Source organism: Citrus sinensis, chromosome 5 (genome assembly GCF_022201045.2).
Source record: "Citrus sinensis cultivar Valencia sweet orange chromosome 5, DVS_A1.0, whole genome shotgun sequence".
In the NCBI taxonomy this organism is placed as follows: Eukaryota; Viridiplantae; Streptophyta; class Magnoliopsida; order Sapindales; family Rutaceae; genus Citrus; species Citrus sinensis.
In genome coordinates, this window is record NC_068560.1 from 9,837,818 (window position 1) to 9,853,263 (window position 15,446).

General features: G+C 33.3%; 1 protein-coding gene across 40 annotated transcripts in view; it reads left to right on the forward strand.

Moving 5' to 3' along the window:
• Positions 1 to 15,446, forward strand: part of LOC102609848 (disease resistance protein RGA2-like) — a 144,081-nt gene that overhangs the window by 22,813 nt on the left and 105,822 nt on the right. Inside the window, exons 2-5 of one of the 40 annotated variants that reach the window (XR_008054742.1) lie at positions 12,766 to 13,918; positions 14,026 to 14,284; positions 14,378 to 14,524; positions 14,942 to 15,044. The exons of 34 other annotated variants lie outside the window; for them this stretch is intronic. The gene's annotated coding sequence lies outside the window, so the exon portion shown is untranslated. Of the gene's footprint in view, positions 1 to 12,765; positions 13,919 to 14,025; positions 14,285 to 14,377; positions 14,593 to 14,941; positions 15,185 to 15,446 lie in introns of those variants that run through there. 5 more of the 40 variants (XM_052441440.1, XM_052441438.1, XM_052441437.1 and 2 more) reach the window with 5 other exon arrangements.

The following is a 15,446-nucleotide window of genomic DNA, read 5'->3' on the forward strand; positions in this document are numbered from 1 at the left end:
AAAATTCTTATTACTAAACTAATAAAAAGTTAATTATTTGAGTTATCTCCTAAACTACTTAGCTCACGGGATAAATTCACTTAGTTTAGAACGAAACAGTGGATTTTAGAGCATCGCCAAAAGGCTCTTCAAATAAGATTTTATTACTTATTTGAAGAACCACATCAACATTTAAAGCTCCAAAAAATACTTCAATTAAAATTTTTCAAATAAAAAAATGATTCTCTTTCTTCAAATTTGGAGAGTTGCTTTCTCCCTCTTCAATTTATATTTTATTACTTTTTATTAGAGAGAGAAAGAGAAGTGCTTTAATTGCTATTAACTTTTCCTTTAAAAAAATAATTATTTGATTAAAATAATATTAACTTATTTTTATTTGAAGAGTTTTTTGGCGAGTAGTATATTTTTTACCTTTCTATTTACCACATAAGTAAGTAAATAGATAATTGAAAAGTAAAATGTATAAAAACTTTTGAAGATGCTCTTACTAACATAATTTTCTCCCATTTCCATAATGTCCGCGTTGATTGAGCAGAATAGCCAAAAGTCTAATGATACCCACATCCAACTTTGTCACAAAGGCCTGGACGCCATTCCTTAAGCCCATGTTGTTTCGGTTTTGATGTTGTATTATCATTTCACGGGTTTTGGTGCTCTAGGATTTGGGGATGGTGCTTCAACGCTGTGTTTAATGCGTCCCTTTTGGCACTTTTTGTTAATTTTTATTCCAAGAGCTATGCTAAGAAAAAGAAGCAGGGATGATCAAAGTGTTGTGATTGTTTTGTGTTTTCTTTTTTAATTTATTTGATTTTGGTTAATTATGAATGGTGGTAATTGGTTGAATGCAATTGAAGAGATGCTTTTAGTTGCCTAAACTTTGTTTTTTCAATTTTTGTAATAAATGTCATTTGTCACCACATTTTTTTAGTCTCTCCCTTTTAAATTCCCTCACACAAACTTCGGATTTGTATTTTGTAAACTAGTACTTTTCATTTTCGTTAATGTGTTAGCTATTATTATCTACAGTTATGTCATACGACACACATGTCACATCAGCTAAAATTAGATTATGAATTTTGGGCATAGGGCCAAGTCCCACCGTTTGGTAGGAAATAAGTGTTGGATCATAAACTTGATCCAAAATAAATAAATTCAAGTCCAATTCATGGAAGGTTTCATGAGTAGGTATACTTGGTGAGGTTTGAATTATTTGTGTTAGGTGTGGTAGGTTTTAATGGATGGTGAGGATTTGTGTATTAGTTAAATAAATGAATGGTTGTGATTAGTTTTTTTCATGTTTAAATATCCCCTCTCCCCTTTGGTTTAAATATAAAGTGAAGTAACAAAATCTCTAAGGTGTAGAGAGTGAAAAATAAAATTTGTAATTAGTGAGGAGTGTTGCTGAAGAAATAAAATAGTGTGCTTTATTTGTTAAATTCTCTAAAAAAAATGGTATCAGAGCTAGTGTTTGATGCCATATATAGTCATATAGCATATCAAATCGAAGATCTCGACAAGAGGAACGTGACGCCGCAAAAATCATCCCGATCTGAGACCGGATGCGCCCACACATGCCGCCGGAAGCTTTCTGTCCTGAAGCTAAGTCGACTCACCGAGTTGAACCAAGCTGAGCCGAACCGAACCAAGCCAAGCCGAGTTGAACTGAATCAAGTCGAACTGAGCCAACTCGAGCTGAACCAATCCGGACCAAACCAAGACTACTAAGCCAACGCTGACCGTTGACCGTTGACCGTTGACCGTTGACTGAAAGTTGACTCGAGTCCTTCCCAAGGTTTTTTGACGTGCCGGATCCATCTGTGCTTTCAGAATCTCCAAATTCTCACTCAATTTGTGAGTTATAGCAAACGGTGGTATGATGTCATTTCAAGTTCCACAATTAAAGGGAAGTAAGTTTGACAATTGGAGTATTAAAATGAAGACTCTATTGGGTGCACATGACGTATGAGATGTCGTGGAAAAAGACTTTATTGTGCTAGAAAATGAAGCCACTTTAACTGCGGCGCAGAAGGAGAATTTAAAAGACTTGAAGAAGAAAGAGAATAAAGTAAAGTATCTCATCTTTCAATCATTAGAAGAAGATGCTTTTGAAAAGATTGCTGGTACAACCTCCTCAAAAGAAGCATGGGAGAAACTAGAGATCTCTTACAAAGGAGCGGAGCAAGTTAAGAAGGTTCATCTCCAAACATTACGAGGAGAATTTGAGTCCTTACACATGAAGGCGTCGGAGTCAATTTCTGACTACTTTACTCGGGTTGTGACCGTTTCTAATGAATTAAATAGAAATGGCGAGGAGTTAAAAGAGGTAAGGATCATTGAAAAGATACTTCGATCAGTAGACTCGAAGTTTGACCATATTGTTGTGGCAATTGAGGAAACAAGAGATCTAGAGGATATGACGATCGAGCAACTTCAAGAAAGGTTGCAAGCCTATGAAGAAAAATAAAAAAAAGAAGCAAGGAATCGAAGAACAACTTCTCAAGATGGAGGTGAATCCAAAGAAAAGAGAAGAAAGCTCCGACAATGGAAGAAGACATATTTATCTCCCATGAAAGCTATATAAAGGAGATTCTAAAAAAGTTCAAGATGAATGATTGCAAGCCAATAATCACGACAGTGGAATGCGGAGTCAAGTTATCCAAACATGATGAAGGGGAAGATATAGATCCAACATTCTTTAAAAGTTTGGTCGGAAGCCTACGTTATTTGACATGCACGAGACCAGATATCTTTTATGTTGTTGGACTTGCGAGCCGATACATGAAGAATCCAAAGACCACCCATTTTAAAGCTGCAAAAAGAATCCTTCGCTACATCAAAGGTACAACTAATTTCGGCTTGTTATACTCATTTTCTAATGACTACAAGCTTGTTGGATATAGCGATAGCGATTGGGGTGGAGATGTAGATGATCGAAAGAGCACAACAGGATTTGTGTTCTTCATGGGAGATACTGCTTTCACATCGATGTCAAAGAAGCAACCAATTGTCATGCTATCCACTTGTGAAGCTGAATATGTAGCTACCTCATCAAGTGCTTGTCATGCAATTTGGCTTAGAAATTTGTTGAAGGAGTTGGGTTTGCCACAAGAAGAGCCAACCGAGATTTGTGTTGATAACAAATCAGCAATTGCCCTATCCAAGAATCCAGTCTTTCATGATCGAAGCAAACACATAGGCACTCGCTATCATTTCATCAGAGAGTGTATTGCAAGAAAAGAAGTGCAAGTCAAGTATGTAAAATCACAAGATCAAGCAGCTGATATCTTCACTAAGCCACTCAAGTAAGAAGACTTCGTAAAATTCAGAAGTTTGCTTGGTGTCACAAGATGAAGTTTAAGGGGGGGGGGTGTTGGATCATAAACTTGATCCAAGATGAATAAATTCAAGCCCAACTCATGGAAGGTTCTATGAGTAGGTATGGTTGATGAGGTTTGAATTATTTGTGTTAGGTGTGGTAGGTGTGGTTGGTGAAGTAGGTGAGTGATAGGTTTTAATGGATGGTGAGGATTTATGTATTAGTTGAATAAATGAATGGTTGTGATTATTTTTGTTTCATGTATAAATACCCCCTCTCCCCTTTGGTTTAAATATCAAGTGAAGTAACAAAATCTCTAAGGTGTAGAGAGTGAAAAATAAGAGTTGTAATTAGTGAGGAGTGTTGTTGAAGAAATAGAATAATGTATTTTTTTGTGTGTTTTATTTGTTAATTCTCCAACAATAAGGAGCATTAATGAAATATGTTTAATTAAGTAATAATTTGTAATTTTAGAGTGAAAAATAAGGGTAAATTGTATTCTACCCCATATTAGATTGACAAACTTCAATTTACCCCCTAAAAGTACAAAAACTTCAACTTATCTCCAAATACCATTTTCTTCCCGTTAAATTCAATTATCGAAAGCATAAAATTATAGTCTTACATTCTCTTAACAGTCAACTCACGGATAAGGTAATTTCCATAAAACCCAAATGTAAGGGCGGGCAATGGTTTGGTTTAGAAGTTAGGAACCGAATGGTTTGAAAACAAACGAACCGATTGGTTTATATTTGGTTTAGTTTGAACTGACAAACTGATTGGTTCGCTTCAACTTAATTAAAAATACATTTATTTTAAAATATAAATGCTTAAAATAATTTTTTTTTTCATTTTTCAGTTTACTAATCTAAAAATGTTTCATAACCCTAAATCAACAGCCATCTCGCTCAAGGTCGGCGGCGGCACAACAATCTCTCTCGGTCTCTCCCTCGCAATCTCATGGTGATTGAATTCTCATGATGTCTCAACTTTTGTTTCTTGTTCTTGTGTGATCGAATTCTCTCTATACACACATACCCCAGCCTCTTGTTCTTTGGCTCAATGGAGTTTCGTTTCTTTTCTCTCAGTTTCTTTCCTGTTGAATTCTCGTGATGTTTCTATTTTTTTCTTGTTTTTTAGACTTGTTTTCGAAATTGGCATAATGCGAACCAAACCCGAACTGAATTTCAAAATCGAATCGAATTGAACCAAACTGAAATTTTTACGTTCAGTTTAGTTCGATTAAAAAATTTGGTATGCATTCGGTTCTCTTTCTTAAGAACCATTTGGTTTTAGTTCAGTTCGGTTTTGGTCTAGAAAAGAACCGAACCGAACCGAACCAAAACAAACCATATACTGGCCACCTTGCTCAAATGTTTCAACAAATTTCAATGCACACTTATACATTTCAATAAAATTCGCTTTGTACCCAAATTGATAATTTTTATTAGTTAATTTTTAACTGCAGAAGCATAAAAAATTATTTCTTTTTAAAATAAGAAAAATAATTTTTTTCTAACTTTTTTCCTTTTTTTATTTTCTAGTTAATTTCTTTATCTGGTTCGGTTCATTTTTCCCTTTTTTATTTCTTACTGTTTTCTGCATGTTCTCCACGCTTCAACTTCGCCAAGCATCATAAGGCCACAATAGCCATGCCAGCAACTTGCAACGAAGTTTAGAGCTGCGCGATGGTGCAGCAACGTTAACGCCACTGTTCCAAGTCTTGGCCCATCATCTGCTTTTCAACAAACCTTAGCTTCTTCCTAAATTCATCAATGAACCCCAGAACCAGACTAATCATTAAAATTATTAACAACCATTTGCTTGGATCAATGTATGCTTGGCATGTCTATGGGCTTACTTGTTATGGTCGCTGATGGCCATGGGCTTGCCTGGAATGGTCGCAACGCGCAGCCATGGGCTTGCTTGGAATGCCCGTACCCAGCTGCCAAGGTTTTGCTAGCGTATCCATGGGTTTTGTTGGACATGGCAGTGCGAGGCCATGGGTGTTGCCGGGCAATGGACATGGGTTTTGCTGGGCTGATTTGGAATTAACAGTGGCTATGGAGTTGTTAAGTGTGTGAAAGAGAAAAAAAAATGAACCAAGAAGAAGATGAACAGGGAATAGAACGAAGAAGATGAAGAAAGTAGAAGAGAGGGAAAAAATATTTTGGTTTTTTATAAATTTTCGGATTTTATTTCAAAATTTATAATTTTTGTTTAAATTTGAGAATCTTAAGGGTAAACTTTTCTTTGTAACTATGTGTAGAAGGAGGTTTTCAGATGGTTTTTGGTTGGGTTAACATGAAATATGCTTGTTTTATGAAATATTATTATTGAGGTTTTGTTTTATTTTCTAAAAAATAGATTAGAGGATGATTTTCATTAATGACACCCATAAAGTTTCAATTAGTTATATTATAGAAAAGTAGGGTTTTAAATGATATATCTTTCCAACATAAATATATCAGTAACATAAGTTATTCTATAATTAACAGGGGTATTATCGTATTTTAGTGAGTCAATATTGGTTGATAGTTAAATTTAACAGATTTTAGAGAGTAAATTGAAGTTTTAATTTTTATTTTTGAGTAAATTAAAGTATGTCAATCTCATAAGGGGTTAAAATATAATTTACCCAAAAATTAGTGTTAAAAGTTTATAGATGAGTGTATATTAAGATGTTCAAAGTATTAGAACATAAATAATCTTAGTTTTAATAAAATTTTGCCACATAATGAATATTATCCTCAACCTCAAGAGAAACATATCAATATAATATACAAAAACAGAATGCATTAGTACATATCAATAACAAGACCAATTAGATCATGTCATATTTGTTATGTGGTTATTTTTAAATTAAGAAAAAGAACAATGATGGTCTTACAAAGTTTGAATATAAAATTTATAATCTAAAATTAATGATGCGACAATTAACGTGTTATTAAGCTAATAGAGTAAGAAGTCCCAAATACATGTACATCATATCTTGGTAAAGAAATCGGTTCTACCCGAAATACGTCTTTGTATTGACATCAATGATGATTGCTTGTTTAAATCATGAAAGTTAAAATAATTTTGTAAATAATTTCATTCTTTAATTTACGGTATACAAATAAATTAAAAAAAAGTTAATTTCTCTCATACTTTTAAGACTCAAAAAATAACAAAAAGTCCTAACATATTTAATGGTTATATATAAATCATCCGTACGTATTTTTCTTGAGAAAATCTCAATTCGATAGACAATGCTCCCCTTAATTTTCTTTTCTAGTTAGATAAAAGAACAAAAGAAATTGATTACAAGAATTCACGACGAAGTCACCTTGGTCTACCTGATATATATTACAGAGGTAAGCTTCTTTTTAATGCCAAACTAGAATAACAAACTTTAATTTACTTGGGTAAAAACTTCAATTTGTCCTTATATTTGTTCAAAAAATAAGGAATACACACACACATACACACACATACATATTGTCTTCTTAATGTAAACAATTTAAATTGATGTTTCACGTTTTTTGAAAAGAAATTAAAGATTGTCATTCTAAGTAGGAGGTAAATTTCAAATAAAACATGTGTTCATATGATCGATGTGCATTTTACAAAAATTAATAAACAAAAAGGGTAGTGATATTTTCACCCTGCAATTTTTGTAAATCCACCCCCACTCCCAAGAAATAATTACAATAAATTCACATAATTTTTTTAAAACTCAAATAAAGAAAATTTTTGGAGATTTAAACTATTATATACAAGAGGATAAGAGTAAATATTTTTCATGCAGTATAAAAAGAATGCGACAGCTCCTTTTCTTTCCGTATTTTCGCAACAAAAGCACACTTAATAACTCATCAAATTATTTCTCCTTTTCTTTGATCGCTTCCCCTCTCCTGGAGCGGCTGAACTCCTTCGTTGCTGATGAAGGGAACAGGTGAGGCTTTTCAAAAGACCAAAATATGTATAAAGACAAACTAATTACACTATCAGTGGCTCAAGGTTACCTTAATGCAGAAGAGGGCAAAGTGATGGATATTCGTTTCGATTCGATAATAGTAGTTTATTTTAATTTTTATTCATTTGATTTCATAACAGTAATTTTTATTTTCATTTTTTGTTGAAAATTGGTAAAAACGAACTAAAATGAGATAATTACATTAAAACAATCTTCAATGACTAAAGTAATTTGAAAAAATAAAAATAAAAATAAACAAGCTCAAAATTTACCCCTAATCTGAACATTATCCGAATTCAGCCTAATTGATCCAAATCTAATTGTAATCCAAACTTGACATGACCCGCATATAATTATAACCCGATCAGATCCAAACTCAACCTAAATTTTTAATTCAATTCGATCCAATTCAAATATTCGAACCCCATCAAATTGAAACTTGATCGGGTTGATCTGAACCCGAATTTGCCACTTCCGGAGGAGACCATGACCCTAAAGGCTTTGAAATAATCTTTGCAGTTTCTTAATGAAATATTAAAAGTTATGTGCAAAAAGACTGATTTGACCCTAGAATACATGACATATAAATTTCAGACATTATATTCTGTGAAATAAAGTCAAAGTAAACTGGTTGTTTGATTTTTTATTAATTATTTTCCATTATGACAAAATGACAAATAGACTTTTTTAAAAGTTTAATAAAGTTTGGGCCTAACTCCTTGATTTTTATTTTTTAATTATTTTTCATTTTGTTTTTTACTTGCAACATTAGCTTTAATTATCAATCAGTCTCCAAATCAAAATGACTGCAACCTCTAGCTACAAGCAAAATTCTCAAATTTTGAAATTTCTAACGACTACATAATAGCTATAAATAGAAAAATCATCTAAAATTAATCCTCCTTCAGAGGCAGATTAAATTCTTAGTAATTTCATATAATTTCATTTCATCAGAACAATTTTCCAAAAGCAATTTTATAAATAGTTGTCGAAAGCTTTATCCCTTAATTATATTTCACGTATTTTCTTTGTAATATGAGGCGTGTCCATAGACCATAGTATGATATTTATTGTAATTAAAATCATTATGGAACTGATTTTATTCTTTTTTCTCAAACAAAGTATCTAACTGCAGATGTAATAAATTACCAATTGCCATTATTTGAGTCGCGCTCTTTGAATTAGATCTTGGAGTTTCAAATGACCAAATGAATTAGTAAGATAATGGGTTTTGCTTTTGTCTACCTGATAATAAAACTTATCCGCCATATAGACAAGAAATGGATCGGATCCATACGCTATAGCTAAATTGAAAAATTTACGTGCAGTTTTATTGTAAGACATTTTTATCTGAATAGAAAAAGTAAAATTTTTTCAATTTTATCTAAATGATAAAATATATGAATAGAAAATCAGTTTTCTTCTCACAAATACCCTTATTAAATATATTTATTTTCTACTTAGCTATTAGATGTCATATTAGAATTTCCTTTGATCTCAGATTTTACTTGGTATTATCATTTTACGGGATTTGGTTGGTCTGGGATTTTGGGTTGGTGCTTCAATGCTGTGTTTAATGCTTCCCTTTTGACACTTTTTGTTAATTTTCGTTCCAAGAGCAGGGATGATCAGAACAAATAGTGTGTTGTGATTGTTTTGTGTGTGTGTGTGTGTGTGTTTTTTTTTTTTTTTTTAAGTTTGATTTTGGTTAATTATGAAGGGTTGTGATCTGTTCATTGCAATTGACAGAGATGTTTTCAGTTGCCTAGACTTCGTGTTTTTAGTTTTGGTAATACATGTCATTTGTCACCATATTTGTTTAGTCTCTCCCTTTTTAGGTTCCCTCTCACACACAAAAAATTAGGATTTTTATTTTGTAAACTAATATTTTTCATTTTGTTAATGTATTAATTATTATTATCTACGTTTATGTGATAGGGCACATGCCACATCAACTAAAATTAAGTTGTGAAATTTTGCAGCCTTGAGCACTCAATGTTTATAGGCACAAGTTCAAGTCCCACCTCTTATTAGGATTTAAATAAAGAACATTATAACCATGCGTCGAAGCATTTAAAGTTAGCTTAAGTGCATGGGTTCGAGTCCTAGTTATTGTTGGAATTCGATTTTCTTCCCAATTAAATTGTGCAAGGATAAAATTATTTCTCAATTAATAAGGACAGAATAGATATCTCTCTCGATTTTCCTCCCAATTAAATTAGGTAGAGGTAAAATTATCTCTCGATTAATAAGAGTAGAATAAATATCTCTCTAGTATCTTGCAAGGGTAGAAATTTTTGGTTGTACTATGTTAGAATTATCAAGGATAGTCTTGATAGAATTCTAAATGTAACATATGAGTGTATAAAAAAATGAATAATAATAAAAGATGTCTAGTCTAGACATCTTTTATAAATTTCTAGTTAATGACTATTTTGGAATAGAATTTTAATTGTAATATATCAATATATCAAAAAAAAAATAATGAAAGATGTTTATCAATGACTATTTTGATATTTTAATGAGTAGGAAAAATTAATGTTAAAATTTGATAGACAAGTGTATAGTAAGATGTTCAAAGTATTAGAACACATATAAATAATCCTAGCTCTAATAAAATTTTGCTACATAATTAGTTTATCCCTTAAGGAAACATATCAATAAAATATACAAAAACACAATGCATGAGTACATGTCAATCACAAATGAAAGCAATTAAGATAAAGAATATGATTTATTTTATTTTATTTTAGTTATTTTTATTATTATTATTTTTGTTTCTTTTGAAACAAGACCAATTAGATCATGCAAGAAGTAATTTTTTTTTTAAATAAAAAAGGAGAAATGATGAAGCCCACGTCCAAAGATGCCGTTGTCGCGGGGGCCTAGACACTACACTCCATCCCCTTCTACCATATTTTATAATTGAAGAGGCCATTATTGAATTGAAAAATTATGATTCAAAAATCCAAAAATAGAAAAAGAAAAGCAATTGTTGGAAACACACTCGGAGTTTTAAATTGACATGAGAAAAGAATATATTCATCAACCTCATACGTTAAAGATGCGACAAGTTTGTGATTATGTGCCAAATTCCTAACGTGTGGGAATTTAAAGATGTTACTACAAAACATGTGTTCATCGGCGGAGTAGAATCGGGGAAATCAATGATGCTACTACAACCACTAACGTGTGGGTGGGGATAAGCATAACTTTTTTTTTTTTTGGTTTTGACCACGAGGTATCTTGAGGATAAGCATAACTTTTTAAGCGTAAAAATTATCTCATGTAGTATAAGAAGAATGCAAAAATGCCTGAATGAGCATTCTGATTGAATAAAATGTTGATAAAATTTTGACTATGATGTTATTAGAAATTAGAGAAAACCTGTGGTGCAACTGTGGTATAGTGCCATAGTTGCATCCAGCCGTTGGATGCCAGTGAACCCCACTCATGCAAGTGCATCCAACGGCTGGATGCAACTATGGTACGGTACCACAGTTGCACCGTAGCCAGACCCTAGAAATTAAGATATTCTCTCTACATATTTCTGCACGAAATAACATGCATATATAGTATTTTAGTTTATTATTAATAGTTTTACAATAATAAAAATCATTTTGATAGACTGGAAAATGTCGTATTCGCACTTTATTTTGTACGGACGTCTGCGCGAAAGAATATATATATATAGGAACGTGTATTTTAGATTTAGCTAGTGTGAAGTTGGGAAACTGTTTTTTTTTTAACCCAGGCTAAAAATATTTCAATAAATTTTGATCATGGAGACTAATAAGATTTTTTTTAGTTATATTTATTAATTTTTTAGGGACTATTTTTTTTAGTTATATTTATTAAATTTTTAGGGACTAACATGAATATTAATAATTTTCTTGAGATTATTAAAAAAACATGTGCTATTTTACATCTATGACTTTTCCAATCTTTTTTTCTTTCGTTATTTATTCCTTTGTGAATTTTAGTTAATGCTTGATATTACTTTTTTGCTCATTCTTTAAAGTAGTAATTAAATCTGAACCCTTACAGTAGAAGATTATGAAAACGTAAAGACACAAAAATCATAAAAATCATTAGTAGGTCCAAATTTGTGCTATTTTCATACATAACTTGAGAATATTTATAATTACGCATCAGAGCTAGTGGAGTAGAATCAGGGAAATTAAACATTCTACAATCATTGACGTGTGGGGTGGGGATAAGCATAAACTTTTTCTATGCAGTATAAAAGAATGCAATAACTCCTTTTCTTTTAGTATCATCGCAACAAAAGCACATCTAATAACTCTTCAGAATTCTCGTCTTCTTTGTCAGAATGGTTGATGCGATCGTTTCCTCTCTCCTGGAGCAGCTGATCTCTGTTGCGGCTGATGAAGTGAAACAACAGGTGAGGCTTGTGACTGGTGTCCGAGAAGAAGTGAAAAAGCTTACCAGCAATCTTCAAGCCATTCAACTTGTGCTCGAAGATGCAGAGAAAAGGCAACTGCAGCGCGACAATGCTGTTACTTTTTGGCTGGATCAGCTCAAAGACGCATCTTACGACATGGAAGACTTGTTGGATGAGTGGATCACTGCAAGGCTCAAATTGCAGATTGAGGGCCTTGACGATGACAATACTCTTGCTCTTGCTGCTCATAAGAAGAAGGTATGTTCCTTCTTTCCTTCTGCCTCAAACTGCTTCGGTAGTTTCAAACAACTCAGTCTTCGTCATGACATTGCTGTCAAGATTAGAGAAATCAATAAAACGCTGGATGATATTACCTCTCAAGAAGATAGGTTTAAATTTGCTGAGAATGTGAGTAACAATGTCAAGAAGCCAGAGCGAGTGCGAACCACCTCCTTGGTTGATGAGGGAGAGGTTTGCGGTAGAGTTGATGAGAAAAATGAGCTCTTAAGCAAGTTGTGTGAAAGTAGTGAACAACAAAAGGGCCTTCATGTCATCTCACTAGTTGGCTTAGCGGGTGTAGGTAAAACCACTCTTGCACAACTGGCCTATAATAATGATGAGGTGAAAAGAAATTTTGAAAAAGTTATACGGGTGTGTGTATCAGACACTTTTGAGGAGATTAGGGTTGCCAAAGCAATCATTGAAGGTCTAGGCGAGTCAGCTTCTAGTTTAAGCGAATTCCAATCTCTTATGAGCCATATCCATAGATCAATTGAAGGAAAAAAGTTTTTTCTTGTTTTAGATGATGTATGGGATGGGAATTACAATAAATGGGAACCATTCTTCCTTTGTCTAAAGAATGGTCTCCAAGGAAGTAAAATTTTGGTTACCACACGTAATGAGTTAGTTGCACGTATGATGGGATCAACTAATATTATCTTCATTGAGCAATTGGCTGAAGAGGAATGTTGGTCGTTGTTCAAGCGGTTGGCATTTTCCAGTCGCTCTTTCGAAGATTGTGAAAAATTAGAACCAATCGGGCGAAAAATTGCACGGAAGTGCAAAGGCCTGCCTCTTGCTGCAAAGGTAATAGGGAATCTCTTGCGCTCTAAAATTACAGTAAAAGAGTGGCAAAGAATTTTAGAGAGTGAAATGTGGAAAGTAGAAGAGATTGGGCAAGGTCTTTTGGCCCCTTTGTTGTTGAGTTATAACGATTTACCCTCCAATTCTATGGTAAAACGGTGTTTCTCATATTGTGTTGTCTTTCCAAAAGACTACAATATGGATAAAGAGGAATTGATTAATCTGTGGATGGCTCAAGGTTACCTTAATGCAGAAGAAGACGAAGAGATGGAGATGATTGGGGAAGAGTGTTTCAACATTTTAGCAGCATGCTCTTTCTTTCAAGAATTCCTTCTTTATACACTCTATTCTGTTCGAATTCACACTCTCACACATTATTTAAAACCATTTGTAGGTGGCTTGCAAGCTAATTAAGTTAATGCAGAAGCAATACTCTAGACTTTAGTGAAGTTGTTTTTGTTTGTGTAAGTTATCAGGTTAAGGATACTAAGCAGCTTATTACGGCAAATGTCAGAATGAAGATTGTTCACTGCCCTGGTATGAATGATGGCGAGGAAGATTAATTGTTCACAAGCCAATTTGATCAGTGTTAGATTCTTTTGCCTCCCTTCGAGAGATATCATCATCAAATTTGAGAAGAGAGTTTTGTTTTGACATTTCACTGTAGTGAATTTTGGGAGCTTGAACTCACTTGAGTGAAATATTAGGGAATACTGGGGATTTGGGTTATGAGTGATCGTTATCCTTCAAATATTTGTAAGCTCTCACTTGTTAGTAAAATCATCTTCGTATATTGACTTTGTTTCTTTGTTGTCAGGCCGAGTATGATCTTCAAGGTTTGAGAAAGTCTTCGCAGTAAAATTTCCACCACGTGCAATTGCAGTGAAGGGGCATATACATTTGAGTAATTCAGTTTCAGATTTTCAAGGCGCGTTTGTTTAATTAGTTTCGATTATAATATTTAGTCACTCATTCTGAATCTTTTCTAATTTTCAAGTTCTTTAGGGCCGCCAACAGTTTTTCAAGTCTACATGTGGCTGCAAAAAGATTGATGGTCATCAAATTATCTTGAGCCTTGAGGCATTGCGTTCGAGCACAAAAGGAAACAGAGCTAAGGGAAATGAAGACAGTAGGAGATGCTCTGAATATAACAAAAGTATATTTCTACTTCTTGTGGTTATTTTAATTTTGTTTCTCCTGTCATCATATTTAATTAATTCGTTTGAATTCACACTCTCACACATTATTTAAAACCACCTGCAGGTGGTTTGCAAGCTAGCTAAGTTAATGCAAAAACAATACTCTAGACAAAGATGAGCAAATTGAAGGCGACAAATGCAAATTGGATTTCCATGAATAATTGTTAGGCTGGTGGAGATATTCTTAAAAGGGCATTAAGCTATCTTATGGAATTGGAAAGTTATTATTGCTTGAAAGCAAGCAGCATCTTCGTTGCGAAGGCTTTCCCCACTTGATAAGATGCTGAGATTGTTACCGGCCCCTTAATTATTTATTAACTCAGGTATTTATTATCAGTACATCATCTTATTCACCATTTTGGCTATATATAAAGATTAAAATTTCTAACAGTTGTTTCGGATTCTTGTGTACTCAGGTTAATAGGGCAAATGTCAGAATGAAGATTGCTCAGTGCAACCGATATAGCAAGGATGATAGTTGTGAGGAAGATTGTTGGCAAGCCAAATAGAGCCCTCCATTTGGAGAAATATCATCCTCAAATTTGAATTGTTGAGCATGTGAGGTGAAGCTAAAGCATTAATAATGAGACCTTCCTGTGGAAGTTTTATTTGAATGAATTGATCGTTCTTAGTGAGTGAGAAATTAAGCATATATCAGCGATTTTGGTCGTCAGTGAATGTTTTCCTTCAATATTAATACACTGGCATTTCTTAGTAAATTCTCTTCACGTCACTTCCTCCTTGTTGGTGGGATTAGTAAACAAATGTCATTTCTTAGTACATTTTGAGAATTTTGACTCCCAAATAAGCCTGCAGAGCGGTGTATGGTGGGATTAGCTGCAGGATTCTTTGCCAAACTTCCTTTTTATTCCTTTGTTCACTTATTCGTTATAAATAAAGTAAAATTAGAATATTGTTCCGTTTACTGTCTAAGCTGGTCTAACATTTGTTTAATTTGGACAATTTTTAATGCCTAACAGGTTATCTGTGACAAACCCATGGGTGAGTGTATGCAACTATTGCGTGGATTTGATAGAGTGGTCACCAACAATTTTGAAGTTATTGGAGTAGCACGGCTTTGAGGTCTCTCCCTCCCTCTTTTACGTATTTGTCTATTGATCGACATGTCTATATATACATTGATAGACCAACTTACTCTTGTTTTAATGTTTTGTTTGTTAAACTTTGACTGGGGAATGTTTATTTGTCTCATATGATGTCAATGTGGTTCCTATTGAAGTGTATAGATCTGTCACCTCAAAGTCTCATTTCAATTTTACTTCATCAACTAGCATCCTTTCCAAGTCCAGATACTTACTAATAGTGAGGCTTTGCTACGGAAGTACAATTTCTCTTGTTTTACAGTTAATTATGTAAGAATAGTTTTAAATTTACAGAATTTTGATATAGCTCTCTTAAGGAAATGCGAGTGGTGAATATGGTTCCAACTTTTAATCGGCTTAATAGGCCCATTTGTTGAGCCAC